This window comes from Marmota monax, unplaced genomic scaffold, assembly GCF_021218885.2.
Source record: "Marmota monax isolate L192 unplaced genomic scaffold, Marmota_monax_Labrador192_F-V1.1 WCK01_AAM20220418_F8-fsc00041, whole genome shotgun sequence".
Taxonomy (NCBI): Eukaryota; Metazoa; Chordata; class Mammalia; order Rodentia; family Sciuridae; genus Marmota; species Marmota monax.
The window spans coordinates 2,715,241-2,739,665 of NW_026695238.1; the positions used below are offsets into that span (position 1 = coordinate 2,715,241).

Below are 24,425 nucleotides of genomic sequence, written 5' to 3' on the forward strand. Positions count from 1 at the left end.
CCCAGAGATGCCTCCTCGGCTCCCAGGCTCAGCACCCAGTTCAGCGCAGCCACATATATGGCGGGAATTCCTTCTAAGCCTCCCTGGAGCCTCTATCTCTGGCACATCCCATTCGGGACAGCTGCCCATGCCCCACTCTCCCTGGCACCAATTATAGTAACAACAATGACCCAGGCCCAGGTCACTGGCCCAGGCCCTGCACGGCCCAGGCCGGACCCCATTTCCTACGTTCCACAGATGAGTGAAGACAGGCACTGGCTGGTGGAGCAACACAGTCATACAGCCTGCCAGAGGTGGGGTCAGGATTCAGTGTGGCTGTGGTCTGGGGTCTGAACCCCCACGCCACACTACCTCCCAGACACGTTCTTGCTCCAGGTACTGAAAGCTCCTGGGATCCCTACTCCTTAAAGCAGTCACCAACACCAATGACATGCTACTAAACATCTCTCCTGGCTCTAGATAGGCAGCCCCTCTCCCCCTACTCACCAAGGCCATTTACAGTTAGGTGGGGCACTGCTGCCTCCAAGACACCCTGACTAGGGGACACTCCTGTTCATTCATTTATTCAACAGTGTGCCTGCTATGGGCCAGACCAGACGGTAAAACATGTCTTGGAAATGTGAGCTGCCTGTGGTCTACCCTCACTCCTGCCTGCTGCAACCCAGGCTCTCAGGCTCATGTGGGAAGCCTTGCCAAGGAGGGCTCTCTCCTCGCCTGAGGGATCTCCTAGGAAGAAGAGTTCATCGCCTCCTTGGCCTCTCAATCCAAAGGGGAGGTGGCACACAGGAAGGAAGCCAGGGGAATGAAGTGACATCCATGGGAGAGGATGTCACAGCCCAGAGCTAAGGAATTTGGACATAAGACTCCAGGGACTCGGGTCCTGGCTGATGGCCGGTCCCCAGGCCTCCCCTGCCCCATCCCCTTCCTAAATCAAAAATCTCACGGCATTCCTTCTGCATTCAAACCCTCAGCTGCTCCCCTTGAATTTGGCCCAGGAAACCCCCACCCCCAGCCACCCCCCTGGGTTCTCCCCAAAGCCACCCTTGCCCACACTTATCATCTTTAAACTGCCACTCACTGCACCCCACACTTTGCAAACAGCATCTCACTATCCATCCCTCATGGCGCTGTGGAGGTAGGATATTAACCCCATTTTTCAGATGCAGACACTAAGGTTCAGGCCAGTGTCACACAGGGAGCGAGCAGCAGAGCTGGGAGGGACGCTCGAGCTGTCCAGCTCCAGCCCAGGTCTATGGCCACCAGTTACCCACCCTTACCCGATGTCCCTGTGCCCCTGTGCACGCCTCCCCCGTACCTGAAGAGGTCTTTGTCCTTTTTCCCCCTGCAAAGCTCCTTCTCAGGCTACACACCCCCTCTCCAATGGCACGTCTCCCAAGCTTCCTCCACCCCCAGGCACGCGGCTCCCCACCGCTTGCTGCAGAAATGCTCCCTCCACGCCCCTGTGTCTCCCAAACGAACGGAACGCGTCTCCCTGGCCTTTCCAGTCCCATACCTGGCACCTTGCCTGGCACAGGGTGGATGCCCTAAAAGGCTTTTAACATGGACAGTCAGGAGGCCAGCTGGCCTCAGCTGCTCCAGGGGAGGACACACAGGCATGCCCAAGGAGCAGACCCCTGGGGCCACCAGCCTCTTCCAGCCAATGCCAGGCAGCTTCAACTGCCCCCCGGGTCGCAGCCCAACGCCCTACCTCGCCCCCCCTTCCCTGGCTTGGCGGCCCCTCTCTGCTCAACCAGCTCTGCCTTTTCAGGGCGTCTCAGCCGGTGATTAGGGCCCTAATCAGCAGGACTTCCTGCCAGCGGCTGCCAGAGGTGGGGGCAGGGCTGGGAGGGAGGCAAGGTCAATCCAAGGTGAAGTTCCACAGCTTGGGACCAGGGGAGGCCCAGCGGGGAGATGGGCTCAGAGTGTCCAGCTCCACACCTCTCCAGCCCTCTGTTTCACAGGTAGGGACACTGGCGCCTAGCAAGGGAAGACATTCATCCAAAAGGACAGGCCAGCTCTAGCTGAACAGTCTCCTGGAAGAGCCCTGCTCTCCCACTGAGGGACCCCCAGGCTGGAGACTCTCTCTTGCACTTCCCTTGAAGCCCCTGGTCACACCCCATCCCCTACCCCAACAGCAAACTCCAGTCTAAACCCACAGACTGTTCCCCTGAAGGGTGGCTGCAGACCAGCTGACTGCCCAGGTCTGGCAGAGGTCAAGGGTCAAAGGTGAGACCCACCTCTGGATGAGTGATTGCCTAGATCTGGAGCAGAGGTGAGCAGAGGCTGAGGAGGGGGAGCCAGGGAGGCTCCCAGCTGTCATCGTCATCAACCCGAGCCCATTCTTTCCCAAAAAACAAAAAACCTAACGCCTTTCACAGCTGCAACTGGGCGGGCTAGGGATCCGGAAATGGAGCTCACCCCTGACCCAGAGCAACCCAGGCCTCCCTGGGTGGGACTCAGGCTGGGTGGAGAGCGTGGCTTGGCAGGCCTTGAGGGCTGACCCCTGCTAAGGAGGAATGTCAGGGGCACTGGAAAGCGCAGGACCCCAGAGAGGGAAGAGGTCTGGGATGGACAGGGCGTGGAGCACTCCCTACCCTGCCTGGCTTCCAAGCTCTGGGCTTATAGAGCACTCAGGAAGAAGGAACTGAAGCAAAGTTGCAGCATGAGGAACGCAGGCTAGATTTCAGGGAAGGTTTAAGATACAACAGCCACTGTTTAGGTCTTACTTTAAAATGTAGATGCCACCCCTATGAGTGTAGCCCACGGTCAAGGCTAGCCTGCCTGGAGGCCAGGTCTCTGCCGAGCTCCGATTCAATGACCCCCAGGAAGGGGTGGGCTGGGACCCAGCAGGGCTGGTTTATAATAATGTGTCTTGTTTACAGAGATGGCAGCTTTCTCAGACTCCTCCATAAACACAGATCTGCGGAGGCTCCCTGGGGAAAGGAGGCCTCCAGAGGTCCCCTCAGCTCCGCCTGCCCCCTAGTTGTAGTTGCAGAGGGGAAAAAGAGAGAAACAGGGTACCGGAAAGGAACACTCTGCTCTGGGCTGATTGTAGGACCTCTTTGGGGAAAGCCAGGCCACTCTCTCCTCCACGCTTCAGACCCCCAATTCTCCCCACCTCAGGGAAGAAACAAGCAGGATGCTAGGGAAACAGGCCCCCAGAGGCGGGAAGACCGCCACCACCTGTGATAACGGTTACTACCATTGATGGGGCACTTACTATACGCCAGGCACTGATCCAAGTGCGCTAACTCACTTGGCCTTCATGACCACCCCATGAAGTAGCAACTATCATCCCATTTCACAGGGAGGAAAGTGAGGCCTGGGGAGGGTCAGTCACTCGCCAAGACCACACAACCAGTCGATGGAGTTGTCAGGAGATGGGCCCCGCAGGCTGGCTCAGGACGGGCCCTCTCAGCCTTGGGCCCATGAACACAGCCCTGGTTCCAGACTGACAGGTCCCCAGCAGGCCTGTCCCAAGCCTCAGCCTCTGGCCTCAGTTGGCAGCACTCCTCCAGGGAGGGCAAAGGCCTGGCCTGCCCGCAGGGAGGCAGCAATCATCTAGAGGACAGGCAAGCACACAGGACACTCCGAGGTCCAGGGAGCTGACGGGGAGTGGGACCCAGGACTGGGACCCTCTCTATAGCAAAGGTGAAGATTCCACTCAGGCGCTCTGTGGCCCTCCATCAGTTCCCCAGGACCCAGCCCTGTGGGCCTGTCCCTCCTGCCTCCCAAGCCCAGGCCTGAGCTCCGGGATTGCAGCCCTAAAAAGGCAGGATCACAGCTCCCAGGAGACCCGAAGGAGGCAGCCCAGAAACTGGCTCCAGACCACCTGCCACCCACCGCACACCACTCCAACACCACGGAACCCAGTCACCCTCCCCCAGGGAAACCAAGGTGGGGACAAGTAGGAGTCCTCCCTTCAGGGATGGGAAAGTGCTTCAGGAAGTTTGAGAGAAGGAAAGAGGTGAGGGCTGGGTGTGACCTTGCATAAGGGGCAGGGGCACCCAGGGAGGTGGGCAACGCTGCAGGGCTGGCAGCCCCGCCCCCCACCACTCTCGTTCCAGCTGGCTTGTGCCCACACCTCTGCATGCCTAATAGTCTGGAAAGCTAAGAGCCAGCCGGCCAGGGAGCCACCAAGCCAGAGGCCACAAAAGGACAGCACGGGGACAAAGTAAAGGCCAGTCCCTCCCCAGTCTCCAAAAACCATCTTCTCCCTCCCCCAGAATCACACCCCTCTGATTTCACTTTCTTCGGAGCCCGGGAACGGGGAGAGCTTCCTGTCTTTTCGGTCCTTCACCCCCAAACACATCCCCCAGCTGGGCCTCGGTTTCCCTTTCTGGGGTCAAAGAGACTTGCAGAGGCACCAGGAAAGACTTTCTCCTCAGAGGGACCCACCAGTGGGAGAGGAGCAGGAGGTTGGCTGGGGTGACCTGGGACTCTTACTCCCTCATCCTCAGGAGACAGGGATCAGAGAGCACCCACAGAGCAGAGACCGTGGGAGAGACAGGCCAGGGTAGGAAGGATGGAGCCCAGGGAGGGTCCCAAGCCCACCTGGGAAGCCACCTGGACACTGCAGAGCGGAACGCCCCAGCTCCCTACAGTGGACTTGGAGAAAGCTCCACCGCACCCCACCCCTCGCCTCTCCTCTCGCTGTCCACTACAGGAAAACAGGTTTGGAGAGAGGCCTGGTGGGAGGTGACCCACTCCTCCCACACCCCTCCCAAGAGGCCCTTGAGAACAGTGCCCTTGGCTTGTGCCCCCTCCCGCTACACACACTATTGCACAAACCACTTCAAGCTGTCCCGAAACCCTGCAGAATTTACCAGTGTAGAAACTGAGGCTCGGCTGAGACCTGCCCCTGGGACCCTGGCATTACTCCTTTGCCTACCACCTCTAGGCAGGCCTTGGGACTCCCCCCTGTCCACAGACACTGTTGGCAGGGGTTGGGGGTGAGGTCTGTTCCTTCCACGCCACCCTGTGTCCCACAGTCCATGGAACCAGTCCAGCCCTCGAGGAGTTAACCAACAGAGCAAGGCGCACAGAATCGGAAGACCTCAGAACTCAGCAGGAAACAGCTGGAGGCAGACCTGGTGGGCAGCTGAGGGATGGGTGCCAGGGACTGGCACAGGGCAAGGGGGTAAGGGAGAAGCTTCAGTCTCTCTGTTCCCTAAGTGCTGGCAGAGAGAGGGCCCCTGTGTGTCTGTGCCCACACCCCAGGCCAGAGGCCACAGCTTCCTGGTCCCCATGCTGGTGTCAGAGAATTCCCTGACTCCAAGAATCCCAGGACCTCAGCATCCCAGGAGACCTGAAAGGTCATGCCTCTGACCACATCCCAGCTCAGGAATCCTTCCAAGCTGCTGTCCAGCCGCTGTCTGCACTGCCCCCGGGACAGGACGCTCACTACCTTACAAGGCATCCCCCCATCCAGAGCCACTGGAAACTCTTCTTTAAACTAAGCCCTATTTCCACCTTTGGGCCCCCACCCCCCATTCCTTCAACCAAACAAAAATCTACTCTCCCCTTCTTGCTTCCCGCTCCTAGGTTAGGAGAAACAGGACACTGGGGGCTCCCAAACTCCAAGGCCTTGGCCACAGTCCATCCATGCCAACCAGATGTCTCAGAATGGTAGCTCCTTCCCTTGTGTGGTACGCACCCAGCCCAGCCCAGCCCACTCCACTGGACCACCAGAAAGCCAGGTTTACACATCCTGGGCACTGCCACCCCAGTGGGACATCCTACATTTCTGCTCTGAGGGAGGTAAAGCATGAAGAAGTTTGGGATGAGGGATGGGGAAGAAAAGTCAGGGGTTTGGAGATTCCTGGACTATACCAAGACTCCTCAGTACCTGATCCAAGTCTCGGCTCCCCACCCCAGCTCTGCTGGCCCTGAGGGACCAGCTGAGTACCCAGCCCACTTCTCTCATCTCCCTGCCCTTCCTCCATAGCCAACCCCAAGTTGGGATCCCCAACACTGATCCTATTTAGGGTTCCTCACCGGACCCTGGCCAGAGGTGTCAGGGCAGAGGGCTTTGAGGTCCTAGGGGAGAGGTGGGGTTGGGGAGACAGGAGTGGCCGCCATCTGGCAAGGGTAGGAGTGACTTAAGGCCAAGTCTGAGCCACAATGGTCCCCACCCCACTCTAGGCAGCTTCAGGAAGGGGAAAAAGTGCTTCCCCCCAGGCCCTCCCATTCCACCTCTGCTCTGCTGAACCGCTGCTGGGGCTTCCCCAAAACACAAGAGGCAAAAGTCCCCAAACAGAAGAGAAGCCCGTGTCCCCAAGGACTCTGGAACCCTAGTCCCTGCTCCTATTCTTACCCCACAGTTGCCTTCCTACCCTCCCCAGGCAGCACCCATCCTGTCCCCTAGCTCTATCACCCCCCTGCTGGCAGCCCAGCTGAGAGCCCAGCAGGCTTCTCTCTGACCCCTTCAGCCGTCCCTTCCCAATTTCCTCTTCTACAGAGGCCAGTCTAAAAACATCTGGGCAGGTAGTCCTGGCCCTGGCCCCTGGTGGGGCGGGGCGGGCGGCGGTGGGGTGGGGTCTGCTGAGATCAGCCCCTGTACAGCTTCTCCCACTGGGGAAGGGGCGCTGGTCAGGGCATCGGAGTCAGAAGAGGGGTGGGGGAGGGGTGGAAGGCAGCTGCCCATGTCTGTTCATTAACCACCTGGATTAGCCATTTCTTCCCAGAGGGGTGAGGAGGGAGTGAGCCTGCTGGCTGGGGGAGGGCGGCCGGGGCACTCATGCCAGGCTGTGCCCATGGGCAAAGGTGCACCAGACCCATGTAGAGGGGAGGGGGCTGGGGAAAAGAGCTTTTCACTAACTCTTCCGACCTGCCAACCCATTCCCTGCAGCCTTGGTCAGCCCTCTGGGAGCAAAGAGAGCCCCAAAGAGGAGAAAAGTCCCCAAAGTAGTTCCAGGGTGACAGGGAAAGAAACGAAGAGGAAAAGAGACTCACACCCCTCCTGGGCTCCTCCACCTGGGCAGGCAGGGAGCAGAAGAGAAGCCCAACCTCCTGCCGACCCCACTCTGTCAACTGTCCGTCACAAGTCCTGGGCCTCTGTCTTAAGCAGCCCACGACACCAGCAACTTCCCCAGCAGGCAAGGCCACTCTGGCGCGTGTAGGGGTGGCCCCACCCCAGCCATCCCTGCCAGAGCCGGGGAACGTCTGAAGACAGCAGGCTGACAGGTGAGCGCCAGGGGCTAACCTAGCCCAGGGACATGTGACAGGGTGGGGCTGACCCCACCTTCCCCTAGTTTACTTCCTGATTGGTGGTCTTGACAGCATCGATGCGACGTGCCAGCAGTGCTGGCCAGCTCCATCCCCCTTCACACACACACACAAACACACGCACACTCACACTCACCTTTCCGGCAGAGGCGCCACTGGGTGGAGCGGGGGTCTGGGCCAAGGGACGGGCAGGACAGGGGCGGTGGGCAGCGGCGGGTGGCAGCGGCGGGTGGCAGCTGGCTGGCAAGAAGCTGGTTGCCGAAAGGAAGGCGGTGGGTGGTGGTGAGTGCGCTTGGTGTCCAGGAGGGAGCGGGTTGGTGGCAGCCGCACTGGTCCCGAGGCCACGGCCCGGAGCAACTGAGCAGCGGAGGGCGCCGCGGGCCGGGCTCCCTCCCCGGCGGCGACGCGCACCGCCTCCTTCCCGGAGCCCGCGCGGCTGCCCCCCGCCACGGCCGCGCCTCCTTTAACCCCTGCCGCGCTCCGCGGGCGCCGCTGCACCCGGCTGCGGCCAGGCTCGGGCGGGGCGCTGACACCTGGGGCTGGAAGTTGACCTCCTTTGGCCCTCGGTCTAGCGGCTTCCTAGGGGGCTGGGGGAGGGGTCTGAGGACTTAGGGGACAGGGTTGCGGAAGGGGGCAGGAAGGAATCAGGACGCCAAGAGATCCAAGATCCCGTGGGACAGTCACCGATAGAGAAAGGCCAGAGGGGTGAAGGGCCGGAGCTGGTGACGACAACGAAGCAACCTTCAACTTTTGGACAGGACTCAGCTTTGTGGTATTTCCAAGGCTTTTGTGACCAGACACCAGGAATCGCCCTTCTGGACCTGCTTTTCGGTTTTTTTTTTTTTTTTTTTTTTTGATCTGTCAAGTGTGGGACAGATTTGAACTGAGTTCTAGTTAATGAAATGCATGCTTCAACTTCAACTCTCTTTGAAATGCATCAAAAAATGTAAGATGGACTGATGGAAAAGCCATTGTCCCAGGGTATCCTTGGAGTACTGGTTGCAGGACCCCCAGGATACCGAAACTTGGGGTGCTCAAATCCATTCTATAAAGTAGGACAGTATTTGCAGAAACCTGCACACATCCTCAGTATACTTCAAATCACCGCTAGAATGCCTACATCACCTGGTACAGAGTAAATACTGGCTAAATAGCTGTAGTGCTGTAGTTATTTAATGGACAATAACAAGAAGAAAGTTTGTCCATGTTCAAGACAATCACTTTTTTTTTTTTTCTGAATGCTTTCTACACCAATGCAGAATCCAGGGCTCTGGAGGGCCAACTGTATACCAAAGTGTTAGAATCCAGACGGCTATCATCATTTCAACTTTCTACACATGTGAAATATTTTGCAATTAAAAATAACAAGGTGAAAGCTAATTGAAAAACTTGGGGGCATCTTACAAATGTCACGAAGAAGCTGATGGGAATCTCTTGAAAGGAAGGGGAATGGCATTTGCTGCTCACCAATAGTCTGCCAGGACTCTTGATTCATCTTTGAGTCATTCTGGTTGTCCTAACTGAAGAAGGTGATGTGAGAGTGGCCAGAGGACTTGTTGAAGGCTGAAAGGGTGGTTAAGAAAGGAACTCCAACTTGAGCAGGCTGGCTGGGGCCTGTGGACCAGGGACCTACATCTCTGAACCTCAATATCCCCTGCTGGACATCAAGTTTGGATCCAAAGGTGCCTAAGATCTTTTCCAGTTCTAACACTCACTAATTTTATTTATTCTACTCCTTTTATTTATTTATTTATGGTACTAGGGATTAAACTCAGGGTTGCTCTGTCCCTGAACTATATCCTCAGCCATTTTTATTTTACTTTTGAGACAAGGTCTTGCCCAGTTACCCAGGCTGGCCTCAAACTTGTTGATCCTCCTGCCTCAGCCTCCAGAGTTGCTAGGATTACAGTGAGCACCACCCAGCCAGCCATCACTAACTTTATTAATCCAGCCAAACCTTCCCCAGGATCCAGGCTTCAGTTTTCCCCAGGAGTAAAATGACAGGGGAACCCAAAGGAAGGACAATATTTGGGGCATCTGGGGCCAGAACCACAGGGAGATTTTCAGCACTCTGGAGGGCTTCCCTGCCCCCAATCAGTGAAAACAAGCTCCTGGGGATGGACAGGGAGAGGACTTACATGTGGGAAGGGCAGAAAGAGGGACATCATCCCCTTTCCTCAGCCCTTCCCACCTCCCCCTACTCGATAGCAAGATGACCTCATCCCATCCCAAGGAGAAGAAGAGTTTGGGTTCCCAGATCCCCAAATTCCAGCCTCTCAGAACCTACAGCCTAGACAGCAGCCCCCGTCTTGGAGAGTGTGGATGTTGCTCAGAGATGGTAAAAGTCAAGAAGGATGGACTGCAGGGTCATCTAGCTGGGTGCTCCCTGCCGCGCTGACCAGCCCAAACCAGCCTCCCACTCACTGGCCCCAACTCTGGGGCCAAGGTGACACCTACTAGTCACATCCTACTCATCCCCTACCCCCACCCCCACTGACTAAGGGCCCCTCCCAGGCTTGGTCAGCAGCCCTGGTCAAGTGAGGGCGTGGTGCATTCTGTGTCAATTTCACTCTCGGTCCCCTAAGAGGTGGATGGGGGCTGTGAACTCTAACACTGGAGTCCCACCCACTGTCAGGTCCCCAGAACAGCAGAATGATCCACCCTCCCCATCCCTCCCTTCCCATCCACACCCATATTATCCATGGCTCCCCCAGCCCACGACATCCAGTCTCAGCTACACACAGAGCATTCCAGGAGCTCTGGGACAGCCCCTCTGGAAACTTCTCTCCCCCATCCCTTAACTTTGACCTCTATGCCTTTCTCATCCAGGGCTCCATTCCAAAGCCGTGTCCTGCAGAGAGCCTTCTCCAACTGCACCACTTGGTTGGCACTGCCCCTGGCACCCCAGCTCCTTCACCAGGCTGGGATGTACAGTCGGCTGCGTGCACTTCTGCACCTCCCACTTGTTGAGCAATGAGAAGTTTGTTCATGCCTTTCTTTCCCCTTTCCTTCTCATCAGCACCTAACATAATAAGGTGGAAATGTACTAGATGCTCAATAAATTATGAATGAATGATGGTGGAGGAATGGTCAGGCAATGATTGGTTAATAACTGGATAAAAGAGCATTTTCAAATGCTTCTTATTGCACAAGGCTACACCAGACATTTATCTTTGAAGTCATATAATTGCAGGCAAAACAACAAGAACAAAAACTGACCTTGCTAGGATGAGAACCATCAAAGTGATACAGGAACATCCCAGAAGCATCCGACCTCTCCCAGGTCAGTGACAGATCTCAGGAGCCCTGAGAAGAAGCCTCCTCCTCCTCCTCCTCCTCCTCCTCCTCCTCCTCCTCCTCCTCCTCCTCCAGCTGCCCTCAGGAGCCTTTAGAGGTCACACTATCCACCCCAACATCACCCCCTCTTTTCCAGCCTGTACAGAACCAAGAACTCAGCAGTTCCTGACAAGCCACACCAAGAGGACTTCAGAGAAAAAGAGCACTTTCCTCCTTATTCCCGGGCTGTCCCACAGCCCATCGCCACCTGGCTCTGTGTGCACACTCAGGTGTGAACACTCATGAGCGCACACACACACTGAGGACTGCTTTCTAAAGAAGCTTGCTCTCCTCTTCCTTCTCCAGACCAGCCTCCCCTCCTCCGGGGCTCTGAGGGGGACTCCAGCACTTCCCATCCGCACCCCTCACACCAGCCGGGCCCTTTCCCACCTCCCTCCCTCCCTCCCTCGCATCCCCGAGTGCAGGACTGCACATCTGGTTCCAGCTGTGGTCCATTCAGGGGCAGCCCCAGGGATTCTCATACAACTGAATAATGCCCATGTGGGTGCCCGGTGGAGCTGGGGGAAGGGGGGACGGGAGGCAGAGGGCAAGGGTCGGGCAGGGAGAGGGGGTGGCAGCAAGAGGTGAGGGGACCAGGAACCAAGAGGAGATGGCCGTGCCTGGCTCCTAGCAGGGCTCAGTGGTGGCTTGTTAGCTGAAGACAGAGGGAGGTTGCACAGACAGACGACAGGAAAGGCAGGAGCAGAAGGACGGCACAAAGAAGGGGTCAGAACCAGAGGCCCAGGAGGAGAGAGGATGGAGCTGGGGGTGGGGAGGTAGCACCACGGAGCCACAGAGAGGCCATTGAGAAGAGCAGGGGAATGAATGGTGTGTGTCGGGGCCAGGTGCTGAGTTAGGCACTTCATTGCAGAGGTGGGGGCATAACAGAGAAGGGGACAGAGAGCACAGAGAGGCAGAAACAAAGGCAAGAGTGAAGTTGAGATCTCCGCCCGGCTGCCTCGGTGGTTGGGGACAGGACAGGAGTCCTGGATCCACCCGAGCTGGCTTCAACTGCCCCTCCCTGAGTGCCCACCCTGCACCCAACCTTTCCAGAGCGTATTTCCATGCAAGTCCCATGAGGAACTGGGAAGTGGCCATGATTCTAGCCTAGGGGCACCTCAGAGCAGTGAAGTCCAATCGCAGAGCAGCTGACAAAGGGAGTTTGGATCCAAATCTTCCAACTCAAGCCCGGACACAACCCGAATTCTGGTTCCCAGCTCTCCCTCTGGAGGGTGCCATGTCAGGTGACCCTGTGCTCACAGGGTCAGACCTCAGTGCCCTGCAGGGAGGCCCAGCTTCCCTGACCTCCCAGTGATGGAGATGACAGCCTTGGGGGTGGGTTCTAGTTTCTGGAGCTACCCCTCCAACCCTTCTTCCCTCTCCATCATAGAGAGGACAGGGCCACATGCCCAGGTCCCAAGGGGAGGGGCCACATGATAGCCCTGGGAAAAGGAGTTATTCTGGGTTCTGAATCCTGCTGCGCCCAACACAGAGCTGGCTAGAGGCCGGGCTCCCAGGGTCACCTGGCATTGGTCCATGTCTGTGCATTTGAGTTGACCCCTCCCCTTCTACCTACACCTGTCCCCCTGCAGTTAGGGATGAGCTTAGGCTGTCCACCAGGTTGTTTCCATCTCAGGGTCACCCCTTAAAAGTCCCCTTCCTAGGGCTCCCTCCAGAACTGACCGCAGAAGCCACACCCACACTGTGACCTGAGAGCCCCTCTCTCCCTCCTGAGTCTCACCTATTTATCATCAGATGAAGACCCCCATCCTTTATTTGCATCTCATCTGCATGTATTTGCATAATCTCTCAGCATACAGAACTGGGCATGCTCCCCCAGGGAGGGAGAAAGGCTGGGTCTTCCACATTCCAGAGGGCAGAGGATGGCAGCACAGGGGAGTATCAGGGAAGCTGCCACCAGCAGCTTCTCCCTGGGTGCGCTCAGCACCCTCCCGCCCCTGACCCTGCCTGTCTCCAGCCAGGAGGTGACACCGGAGTCCAGCCCCAGAGCCCTGGATCAGGAGCCAGGCCTTCATGACGGCAGGGCAGACTCAGGCCCTCCTGGCTTCAGTTCCTCACCTGACAGCCTCTTGTCATCTCCAGGTTTCCTTGGAGATTCCCAGGAACACATTTCTAGGTAGACATTGGTCCTTGGCAGAAAGTCGCTCCTGATGTCAGGTCACAGGACACAGATCCCTCGCCTGCCCCAGAAGCTCAGTTTCAAAGCTGGAAGGACCCTGGGGACTCAGCTGCCTCCAGACCAGGACTCCTCTTGGGCCGCCCCTCCCTGCCTTTCCCACAAAGACCACCAGCTTCAGCCTGGATCCTTCCAGTGAGCCCAAGATCCCCCCCCCCCACAGGGCCACATCCACCCTCCACCCCGTACGAGGAGGTTCCTAGACTGAGCGTCGGGGAATCCCCCAGACCCAGCTTATCTGGGTTTCAAGAAGGCGTTGGCAGGCTCCATGATGAAATTCTTGGAGACAAGATAGAAAGCTGAGTGGATTCCTAGCCAGCAAGCAAGGGGGTGTTGATTAATAGATCACTGTCAACTTCCTGACTGCCAAAGGGCTCTGTCCTCTGCCCCGGCTTGTTCAACCTAGTTATCAGTAATGTGGGTGAAGATGAAGAGAGGAGGCTTAGGGAGCACCCGGAGAGGAAGACGAGGTTAAGACCCAACCAACGCAAAATGCAAAGCTGACTTTATACATGAGCTGCAATTAGCCAGGGACCATTCCTCTTGGAGTAACCTCCTAACCTACAGTTCACATGTCATAAGAAGCATGAATTAATAATAGTTCATTCAGGGAAAGTTCTAAGATTTAGTGGAAACAGAAATTCAGTTTAGCTAACAATAGAATATGGCTGCCCCCAAATGGCACAGGTACTTTGGGTTATGTTCATAGCAATATATAATCTAGACCACAGGAGGTGAAATTCCACTCTACTCCATGCTGCTCAGATACCATCAGAAAGGATGGGTTCTCTATACCCCATAAACCAAAGCACATCCAGAGGAGGACATCAGGAGAAAATAAATATTTGATGAATAAAAGCATAAAAAAAGGCTAAAAAATAAAGGACTCAAATTTGATCTCAGATGATAAAGAAAAGACACAACAGGCATCATTAAAATTCTAGAAAAACTGTCTTGGAAGGTGAGCAGGAAAAACTGCTCCGCCCAGCCCTCCGTGTCCTGCTGCCCCTTTGTGCGTGAACTCCTGGGAGCCTGCGACCATTCCCACTCATCTTGGAAGGGCCAAGAGGCCAAGGGCCAGGAGCAGCCTCTAGAGATCGGACAGTATTCAGACAGGGCCAGTCTCATGGGCCTGGCCAGTGGGGAGCGTGCTGGCCACCCCGCGAGGGCTGACCGTTTGCCAAGCTGGCTGTGGGCCGGGGAAGGGGAGGGGGCCGGGCTGGTGATTGAATGTGGGTTCACACATGCTGTCCCAGGCAGACCCGACCACTGGACAAGGGACCCTCCCACCACCCAGCCCTCCCCTGATTTGCCACTGCCCAGTAGTCGGCTGGGCACCCTGGCCCAGGTGCCCCTCCCTGCTCTGCCTCCCCCTGCCCATCATCGCCCCATGGCCTTCCTCTCCCACCCTCCTCAGCCTGGCCCTGTGTCCCTGACCCTGTTCTTCCGTCCCCCCTCACTCCTCCGGTGTTCTCTTAGGACCCTTCTCCTTGCCGTGTTCTTCGTGGTGACAAGATGGGGACAGTTCCCTCCAACTCCTCCCTCACCCTCTCCACAGCAGTTTGAACTGGACAGCACTTTTGGGCTGCGGCAGCTGGAGACTCCTGTTCCACCCCTATAAATAACAGTAATCATTTGGATTCACCTCAAAATGCAGTGCTATCCCTCCTGGGGCATAAAAATCAGACAGAGAAACCTGGCCCCCTCCTACAGAGGCTCAGGAGTAGAGGGCAAAGAATCCAGGACTGGAGTTGTACAAACCATGTCTGAAGCCAGGCTACCCTACTCACTGGCTGTGTGGCCTCTGGCAAGTTACTTAACTGCTCAGAGCATTGAGTGCAGGGTCTGGCCCACAGCAACCTCCCATAAGCGGGAGCTGTCTCCACATTCTCCTTCTTCAAAGATGCCATCACCACAGCCATCCCAGAGTCCCAGTTCATTTCTCACATCCCTATATGTCCTTGTCCCTGTTTAATAAGTGCTCAAATTTATTGAGCTCTTCCAGGTGCCGGGCATTAGAACTTGGTGGCATCCATCCTTCTAATCCTCCTGGCAATCCTATGCTATCGACCACCATTCACCCCACTTTAAAGATGAGAAAGTGAAGTCCAGAGGCATCGCTGCGATTGTTGCCCCTCTCCTGACCGAGGCAGCAGCATCAAGGCGGGAGAGCCGCAGGGCCGTGCCAGGACGTGGTCAATGCCCAGCTCTCCCTGGGCCTGCAGGTTCACCCAGGCCCTCAGAGCCCACTCCCTCCAACAAGTAGCTTCCACCCGGGGGTGCAAACCTGCTTTCTGGGGTCCTCACTCCTACTTTGGAGAACAAATCCATTCAAAGCTTTATCAAAAACCACCCACGTATGCTCCACGTGCCAGAGAGGTGGCGTCACAGGGTGGGCGTCCCCAGTGGTTCCCGGCTTCTGGATCCTTCCACACCCCACTGCTCAGGTGTCTCTGTGGTTCGGAGCTGTTTCCAGCTGACCCTCATTCATTCATTCGTTCATTCATTCATTCATTCATTCTGCCCAGGCTCTCAGGGTCTGCAGCAGGCCGGGCCCTGGGTGGCCCAGCTGGTGAACAGGAGCCAAGTCAGGACTAGCTTCTGCCTTCAAGGAGCACGTGGTCCAGAAGAGGACGACGCTGAAGAAACCCACACACAGAAAACCAACTCACAAATAGCACCGAGTTACGTGAAGGGAGAGGAGAGAGCGCCGACGAGGGATCACTCAGATCCAACAGCTAATGTGCGCTGAACGCGCGCCAGGCCCTCTTATGAGCCCTGCGGTCGTCCATTTCCCCCACCACCGCACAGGGCGTGGACGCTATTCTAGCCCTGCTTTGTACAGTTGAGGGACATGAGAGGTGAGGCCACTTGCCCCTAGTCGATAATAACAAGACAGAGAACAAGTAGTGGTGAAAGGATTTGATCTCTCAGCTGCTCTGCCATTTCATCTCTAGGAGGTTCGAGGGGTCATTAGAACCCAGTCCCCAAACTGACACCCCTCCCCTGACATGCAGCTGGCCCTGCAGACTGCCACCAGTGGTCCGTCCTGGTGGTGCCCAAATTCCGGACTCTCAGCTAGAAAATGGGGCCGGGGAAGGACAAGTAGAGTCCCAGGGTCACCATGGGGAGGAGCTCAATGGCATCAAGCCCAGAGCAGGTCCCCAGCTCCCAGCCCAGGACTCAGGCCCCTGCGCTATGCTGGTTCCTAGGAGAGGGGCACCCACCTGATCCACCCAGGGTTGGAAGCAGGACCCTGCCTCGGTTCCTAAGGCCCAAGAGGATGGTAGTGTGTCCCAGGCCCCTGGGGTGGTAAGGGACCCACGGGGCCTGGATGAAGGTGCTCGGGCACCAGGTACAGCGCAGCCCTGACGTCCACAACAGGACCAGAGCGGAGGCTGGGGCAGGAGGAGTGGGCACACAAGGGGCCACAGCTGCAGCCCTCCTCGGGCGCTCGTCCCCAGGGACCCCGAGGGTGACTGTTTTCTTAGAACATTGTGTTCGGGCTGTGAGTCTTGGCGCAGGCAATCTACCCTGGCAAATCTCCAGCTGCCTGTTTAATAATGTACAGCCAACCAGCCATTAACTGCAGATTTCAATAGGAAAAAAAAAGAAAGAGAGAAAAAGAAAAAACAAGTTTGGTGGTTGTTTTTGTTGTTGTTGGTCTTTTTCCTCCTTCCGGGTAGTTGGTGGTGAAAAACAAGCCTTCTCTGGTCAGGCTCCGGGGCAAGGGATCCTGGCAGATTCCACCTGCCTTTGCCCACCCGATGCACCCACGTGCCAAGTGCCCGCTCCCACCTCCACTCCCCCAGGAACGCCCTGGGTCTCCACCAAGGGCAGAGCTGTGGGGTGGGCTGGCAAGGCAGAGAGGGCAGAGGGGCCACCTCTGAGCAGGCCCAGCGCTTCCTAGGAATTCCACAGGTCGGGCCAGAGTCAGCACCCAAGAAGGAGCTGGTGGAGTCCAGCCAGGTGCGAGGGGCTGGTCTGTAGCCTGGACTGAGCAAAGGAGCCCGGACACTGGGGCCTGCCTCCGGGGACGCTCTGCTGTGCTTCAGCTCTGTTTTCCACGTAAGAGTCGGGATTTGCAGGAGGGTCTCGGGGAGCAGTGACAGCCAGGAGCTTCCTGCATGCTGGGCTGCGCTGGGACGTGCTAGACTGTCCACTGCAGCCATCCCAGGGAGGCAGCCTGCAAGCCCTCCTTCCCCCAGCCTGGAAGGGCACCGCTGCCCCAAGCCCGAGGCCAGGGCTGGGCTCTCAGCCTCTGCTCAGACTCCCTGATGACCCTGGGCCAGTCTTGCCCTCTCTGGCCTCCATCTCATTGCTCCAAATTGGGTGTTCCCCATTCTGCCTAGGGATTAAGGCCAGAAAGGGACTGTCAAGACAGGTGCGGGGCAGTCACAGGGACCATACAGCAGTTCGATGGGACGGTGATGATGCCAATGATGCTGCTGTTATCATTATGGAGCTTGAGGGGGCTCCAGGCCCTGCCTTTTCTTTTTCTCCCAGTCATCAGAGAGGAGGAAACTGGGCCTTGGAGAGGCTCAGCACTTGCCCGAGGCCATGAGGCTAGTGAGTGACAGTCAGGACCTAGACTCAGGCTGTCTGACCTCAGGGCTCTTTATCATCAGCCTTAGAGGCTCTGGTCAAGGACAGCGGTCAAGAGGGCCAGCAGCCCCCCCCCTGCCCGCACATCCAGGCCTGCTGTCCCCTCCTCCTGCCGTCTAGCCTCCCAACCTCTCATCAAACTTCAGTGGGGTCCTCTGCTTCCCTTGGTCCTTTACGTCCCTCTGTTACTTAGGACCCCTGGGGGTGCCCTGCTTCCCCCAATCAGGGGTGCACACAGACACAGCCACCCACCCACCCATGTGCTTACCATACACATGCACTCAGGCCACACAAGCACAGGGATCCGCATGCTACACACAGCACGTGCACTTAAACTCCTGCATGTGTATGCATCTGTACGCACAGGCATGATAATAGATGCACCGCTGTACACACGTTCCCATGCATAAAGTTCCAAATATTATTATTATAATATTAATAATAATAATTATTATTATTATTATAATATTATTATTATTGGGATTGAACCCAGGAGTGCTTTACCAAAGAGCTACATCCCCAGTCCTTTTAATATTTTCATTTTGAGACAGGCTTTCACTCAGTTGCTTAGGGCTTTAGTAAGTTGCTGAGGCTGGCCTCAAACTTGTGATCCTCCCACCTCAGCCTCCGAACCACTGGGATTACAGGCACATGTCACCACTCCCAGGCCCGCACAGGCAGACACTCTCCCCTCCACAAGGCAAATACCCACATGCACACAGACCAGGGACACACTAGCATGCCTGCACATGCACACACACACACACACCCGCACACAGACACACTCGTGAGCTTCATCCATGGGCGCTGGCTGGGCGCAGGCACCACAGGCTGTCTGGGCAGGCAGAGCTGGACAGGTGTCCAACATGCCCCCGAGGTTCTTCCGAAGGCGAGAAGGCTGCCGGCTAATAATACCACAGTGCATTCCTGGCCGAGATAAGCGGCCCCAAGCATCCTCGGCACGTTCCGGCCTGGGTGTCTCACCCCTGTGGATTCCACCCACCCGCAGCGCCGTCCTGCAGGCGCCGCCAGCAGACGCCTTGGCCCGGGGCCTGCCATTCTCCCTTCTCTGCTTCTCCCTCTCCAGGGCCCCAGGCCTCTGCTGTCCCTCAGAGGCGTCCACACAGGGACGCAGAGAGGTCGGCTCACCCTGAGAAGCGGCCCAGGGCCAGGCACTCTGCCCCTCCACGTGACGCCCACCCTCCGGGCTGAGCCAGCGCTGCTGCGGGCACCCAGCGTCACTGCCCGGGCAGAGCCCAGGGCTGCAGGGAGGCTGCAGGAGCCCCTCCTGCCAGGGGGCTCGGCACCCATCTCACGAGGTCCTCACCACACCCTGGTGACGCCAGGAAGGAAGGGTCCAGAACTCCGGCCCAGGTCTTCCAACTACGGAGCCAGGGCTCTTTCCCTGACCTCAAATTATCCCCCCTCCTGGCCAACTTTTGGAATCTCATCTTTTCCGCAGCCCCAGGTAGATCAGGGACCGTGATCTTTCCCCTGCAGAGGGAGGGGAACCTTGTGTTCATTACAGGCTCAGGACCTGGGGAGTCTCAGCGACACAGTCACATAAGGGTGACACCCCACAAAGTGTCAGACATTTGGAGCTCATTATGGGACCTCTGTAGCCGTCTTGAGGTGGGAGAGTTGTCCCTGGATCAGGGGAAAGGAGGACATGAGCTCCTGAGTCACAGAGGCTCTGGAGGAAACCTGGGGGACCTGAGGATAGAGGAAGGGGCTTCTCCATCTGTGGGCTCAAGTGGGAGAGGTCTTTGCATATTAGGGATAAGGGTCCACACAGAGGACTGGGACCTCAGGAGCAAGGCAGGACCCAGAGAATGACATGAACTTGCAGCTTCCTGAGTGGCACAGAAAGCAGAGAGAGGGACGAGGACAGAGAGGTTAGCCCCACCCGCGTTGCAGGGCTGTTGTGGCTCTGAGGTCCAAGTGCGCGGGCACACACTCACACGTGAGCATGAGTGTAGCAAATCTCTATGTCCCTCTGGGCAACCGTGTGGTCTAGATGTTGGGCACTTCTCAAATGAGAACACTATGACCAGAGAGGAGCTGTGACGTCCCCAAAGGTGCCCAGGAAGCCCTTCCCAGCTCAAGGTGGGAAAGGGCCAGCACAGCCCCATGGCTTCAGATTCCCCAAATGCCAACACAGCACCCAGCAGATCCGAGGTGAGAGACGTCCTAAGCGAAGGGAGGAGAGGAAGGAAGCAGGGCTGGGGACCCTGGGAGTGACTTTCCCAACCCCAAGGAGCCGGGAGGGGTCTGCGAGGGTCAGAGCAGCCTCCCAAGCCTGAGTGGCCGACACCCCGGAGAGGCAGGACCTTGGCTAGCAATGAAAGCCCAGGGCACAGGGGAGCTGGCCACAGCGGAGAGCCAGCTAAGAGAGGGGCGTGTTCCCACGCTGTCACCCCAGGCCAGCTGCCCCCCGCCCCCGTGAGGCAGCTGTGTTTCCCAGAGCCAAGTGACCCCATGGCCGGTCCTGCCCACTGGCCCTGCTCTGAGAAGTCCAGGCAGCCTTACATGGACCTCCCTGCTCATCAGATGAGCATCCTGGAAATCAACCCAGGGAGCTCCCCCCAGCCCCAGGCCTCACCCCAAAGTGCCGCTCCCCTCCCATCGTCTCTGGACGGGACCAGTCAAGGCCAGGACCAGAGGCTGGGGACCAGAGAGGGCCAGTCATGGGGCTCCGGACTTCATCAGGTGGGAGCGTGGAGGGAAGGTGTGTGGCAGAGAGGATAGAAATTAGGAAATGCACACCCATCGGAAAAATCATCACATGTCATCGGTTAATGGGTGAAAAGACAGAGGCAGTGACACATGTCGATACGTGATTATTATCACGACAGACAGGCTAAATGGAGCGTCACTCCCAGGTCCAGCTGCCCAGCTCGAACCAACCAACAGAAACAAGACTTTTTGGAGATAATCAGGGGAAATTGAACCCAGATGGGGTGGTAGCTGATCTCCAGAAATTATTATTAATTATGCTAACTGGGATAATGGTATTACCGTAATAGCAAAATAAAAAGCCCTTATCTGTTAAGGGCACATACTGAAGTATTTAAAGTGAAATGATCTAATGTCTGGGATTTGCTTTAAAAACACTCCAGCATAAAAATAAATAAACGGGGGAAGGAGGGAAAGAGATGAAATAAAATCAGCAAAGAGTCGACGGTTGTGGAAGCAGGGGATGGACACAAGGCGTTCATTATACTATTCTTGTGACTTGTGTATCTATTTTTAATAGCTCATAAAAAAGAGCCACACACACACACACACACACACACCAAAAAATAAAACAGGAAGGAAAAGTTCATGGATCCTGTGTTTCCTAAAGTGGGATATGCAAGATGTTTGTAGTGGGAAATATGCACATCTCAACCATTTTATTTATTGATCCGTGTTATTTATTTACTATTTATTTTTTGGTACTGGGGGATTGAACCCGGGTGCTCTACCACTGCACCACATCCCCAGCCCTTTCCACTTTTTATTTTCAGACTGGTTCTAAGTTGCTGAGGCTGGCTTTAAACTTGTGATCCTCCCACCTCGGCCTCCTGAGTCACTGGGATGGCAGGCATGTGCCACCACGCCTGGCAACGATTTTATTTTGATATTTGCAAAAGTTTCACCACATGAAGTGAGTAACAGTGTGAGACAGGGAGAGTGGTCCGGTGACATGGGAAAGGGCTGCCACAGGACGGTCCCACCTGGACTCACACATGCTCCGCCTAAACCTTCCTCTGCATCCTTAAAATGTAGTCCCCCTGCTGTGCCTGAGCCATCCTTCACAGAAAGAGCCAGGCTAGCAGAGGGAGGACCTCAGGATGGAAAGTGACAAAGGAAATGAATAATGACAAGTGCCACTGAGCGTCCAGAGGGCTCTGGCTCTGCTTCCGTTACCTCCAGCCGCCCGCCCGGGCCCTCAGAGGCAGGCCTTAGAGAAGCGTGTGCAGAAGGGGGAGTGGCGGAGGAGGACTTTCTCAGGCCCCTGGGCCAGCCAGCGGGTGGCAGAGCAGGACTGGAACCTGCATCCACTGCCCCTCGTCGTCTGGGGGACCTGGACCCTTATTACACAGATGGGGGTTGGGGGAAGATGGCAGCAAGTTGAATGGAAGTTAGATCAGGAGGGGAACTGGAAGTCAGAAAGGGGACGCTGGGAGCCTGGGTCAAAATTTCACATCACACTTCTGCGCTTCAGGCCGGACTGATGCCAACTCAGCATGGGAACGCAGGCTGCTGCGCATCTCCTGGAAGTTCTGGTTGTCAACATGTGTTTGATTAATAAAACAGAGAAGGCAGGCAAGGGGGCCTGTAACCCCAGCTGCTCAGGAAGCTAAGGCAGGAGGGTCACAAGATCAAGACCCGCCTGGGCAACTTAGCGAGACTCTGTCTGTAAATACAAAATAAAAAGGGCTGGGGACAGAGCTCAGAGGTAGGGCACCCTAGGTTCAATCCACAGCACGGGGCGTATTTCTCAAGCGGAGGCCCCAGGGGAACTTTTACAAAAGGGTCCACGACTGTTCGCTGTTGATGCAGAGCCAAAAACAGGCCTGAAGACTGAGGGGTTCAGACAGTGTTTCCAGGAGGGCAGCCTGCGGGCCCAGGAAACTGGGGGTCAAATGATGAGGGACCCAGAACTTTCTACAAAGGTCTCTGCACCTAGGAGATTCCATCCATCATTCCCGACAGCACAGATGCCCCAGGGATACCTGGGCCCGGCTTGAAACAAGTCCTGCCGTCCATTCTTGTGGTCCTGAGTTCTGGGCTGAGACAGGCTAAGGGGAACCCAGTACTGTGCTGTGGGAGAGGAGGGGTATCCGGATCCGAGCATCACCGGGGTCCTGCCTCTGCCCGTCCCGTGCTGTGTGATACCAAGCCAGCAACTTGACTTCTCTGAACCTGGGTTGGCCCTTCCACCCCACTTTGCTCCCTCTTCCTACTAAAACTAGAATAAGAATAAATTTCCTCGTGAGGTGTTTTGAGACTTTATTGACAAAATCCATGCAGATGCTTAGCATGGAACCTGGTGCCTAACTGCTTACCAAATGACCAGTAGTCTGGTTTTTACCACTATTGCTAGGAACTGGACCATCCGCGATCCATGCTGGGGTCCTTGGCTATCAGAGTCTCATGACTGGCTGGAAGGAAGCCGCAGGGTGGGCAGCAGCGTCTGGACCTGGAGGCAGCTGAACGCTCCGAGGGTGGAGGGCCCGAGTGGGGAGTCCAGCGGCAGCCTCCTCCTCCCAGGAATGCGGCCTGTGGCTGGAGTGGGGGTGAGGGGAGATGCCTGGTGGCTGAGGTCAGCCCCCACTGGAGCTGGCAGAGTGTTTATCATCATCCTTGGTGTGAGGGGAGGGAGGAGCGGCTGGGCGGGGAGGCGGGTGCAGGGGCACTCGGCAGGGCCAGGGCTGCCCAGCCCTCAACTTGCGCTGGGCCAGGCCAGGAGACGCTGCCAGTTCTCCACCACCTCTCTTGGTGATGGAGGCAAGGAGGCCCCCCACTCATCACCCCGGTCAGAAACAGGCCGCCCACCCCACCATTATCCCCATGTGACAGAGGAGGAAACCGAGGCAGAGGTGGTCAAGCCTGCTGCCCAAGGACACTCACTAGCCCCATCTCCTGGTGATGCCCCAGGGGAGGATCCAGGGAGGGGACATGAAGACAGATGGGGTCTCAGGGGGCATAGTGGGCGTGCACTGCTTTACCCAAGGGCAGCGCAAGGCAGGCCGGAACTCTAGGGTTCTCCCTCCAGGTCCTGGCAGCCGGCTGGTCCTGTCCCCCACAGACACACGGCGCCAGCCAGCACAGGAAGGCTCTGCCCTCCCTAGCCAAACAAAAGGGGGTCTAGACTGCTCCTTTAGCCTCCTGGTCCTCCTTCTGGTCTTCCCACCAAAAGAAGGCACCTCCTTGGAGCTGACCCAACTCCCTCCTGCTGCAGTTTCCACCTGTGCCCCTAGGTTGTCCTCCACAAAGACCAAGAAAACCACCTGGATAGCCTCAGTGACCACCCTGTACCAACGCTCCAACTTGTGGCCCGAGTTTCCCCTTATGGAAAGGACTGTTGAACCCAGGGAGCTGGAGGGTGGCAAGGCCCTACAGGAGGGGCTTGGGATAGACCCGGGGTTCCTCCCTTACAGGAAGGCCCCTTTCTCCTTGGCCTCCACATCTCCTTCCCAAATCCTGGGAACCCCAAGCATCTCCATGCACCTCCCTCCTCCCCAGAGCCTGGAGAACCACAGGGCACCCAGCCCAGTTTGGGAGCCTTGCTCAGTAGCTTTGGTCCTCCTGCTGCTTCAGATCCGGGTCTCTCTGCGCCTCCAGCTACTACCCAGGGAGTATTTCACACACGTGTACATGAGTGCACACACATGTGCACGTGCGCAGACACCTGCCCTGCAGCCTCCATCCGGGCAGGGCCCTGTGCTCAACTACTTTGTTCCCTCAGACTCTCTCTTCCAAGCTGATCAGAGAGGAGCCACCTTAGGCTCTCCTGGGAGGGAAGTGTCCCAGGTGTGTCCCCAGAAGGAATGAATGCTGCAGACTAGGGGGTCCCTTCTGGGTCCTGCAAGTGCCTGAAGCCACACCCCAGGGAGGGGCATTCCTACTCTGGCTTCAAAGGCAGGCATCCAAATCCTTCTGACCCCCCCACCAACGCCCCTTAAAAACAATCATGTTTACCCCACCTCACAGATGATTTCTCCAAACTCAGAGAGGGTGTGCATCAAAGATCAAGTTTGGAAACCAAAGAAGGCTAGACCAGAATGACATACTTCTATCCAAATCAGTCCCCAGTCCATCGAAGGTAATTGGAGCCAAGACTAGGGTTTCCTGGAGAAAAAAAAAATAATTCCCTCAAATATGAGCAATATCACCCCTTGAGTTCGCTGACCCTGAAGCCCATCGTTACGATAATAAGTTTTTCAATATCTACATTCTGGGGCTTCTCGGGAGAATCTGGACTGATGCAGAGAACATAAAAGGAGATCAACATCTTGGGTCCCACCTCAAGGGACTCCCATGGCCCTTGGCTGGGTCTGTTTGATCAAGG

At 56.6% G+C, this 24,425-nt stretch overlaps 1 protein-coding gene and 1 long non-coding RNA gene across 11 annotated transcripts in view; one reads left to right on the plus strand and one right to left on the minus strand.

Moving 5' to 3' along the window:
• The window catches only part of Tns1 (tensin 1), a 214,310-nt gene that overhangs the window by 124,764 nt on the left and 65,121 nt on the right, over window positions 1–24,425 (minus strand). Inside the window, exon 1 of one of the 10 annotated variants that reach the window (XM_046439609.1) lies at window positions 7,364–7,672. The exons of 8 other annotated variants lie outside the window; for them this stretch is intronic. The gene's annotated coding sequence lies outside the window, so the exon portion shown is untranslated. Of the gene's footprint in view, window positions 1–6,956; window positions 7,015–7,363; window positions 7,673–24,425 lie in introns of those variants that run through there. One more of the 10 variants, XM_058577444.1, reaches the window with a different exon arrangement.
• Window positions 6,735–10,308, plus strand: LOC124089526 (uncharacterized). Its single transcript, XR_006850770.2, has 2 exons — window positions 6,735–7,185; window positions 10,057–10,308. It is a non-coding gene; the product is annotated as an uncharacterized LOC124089526 (long non-coding RNA).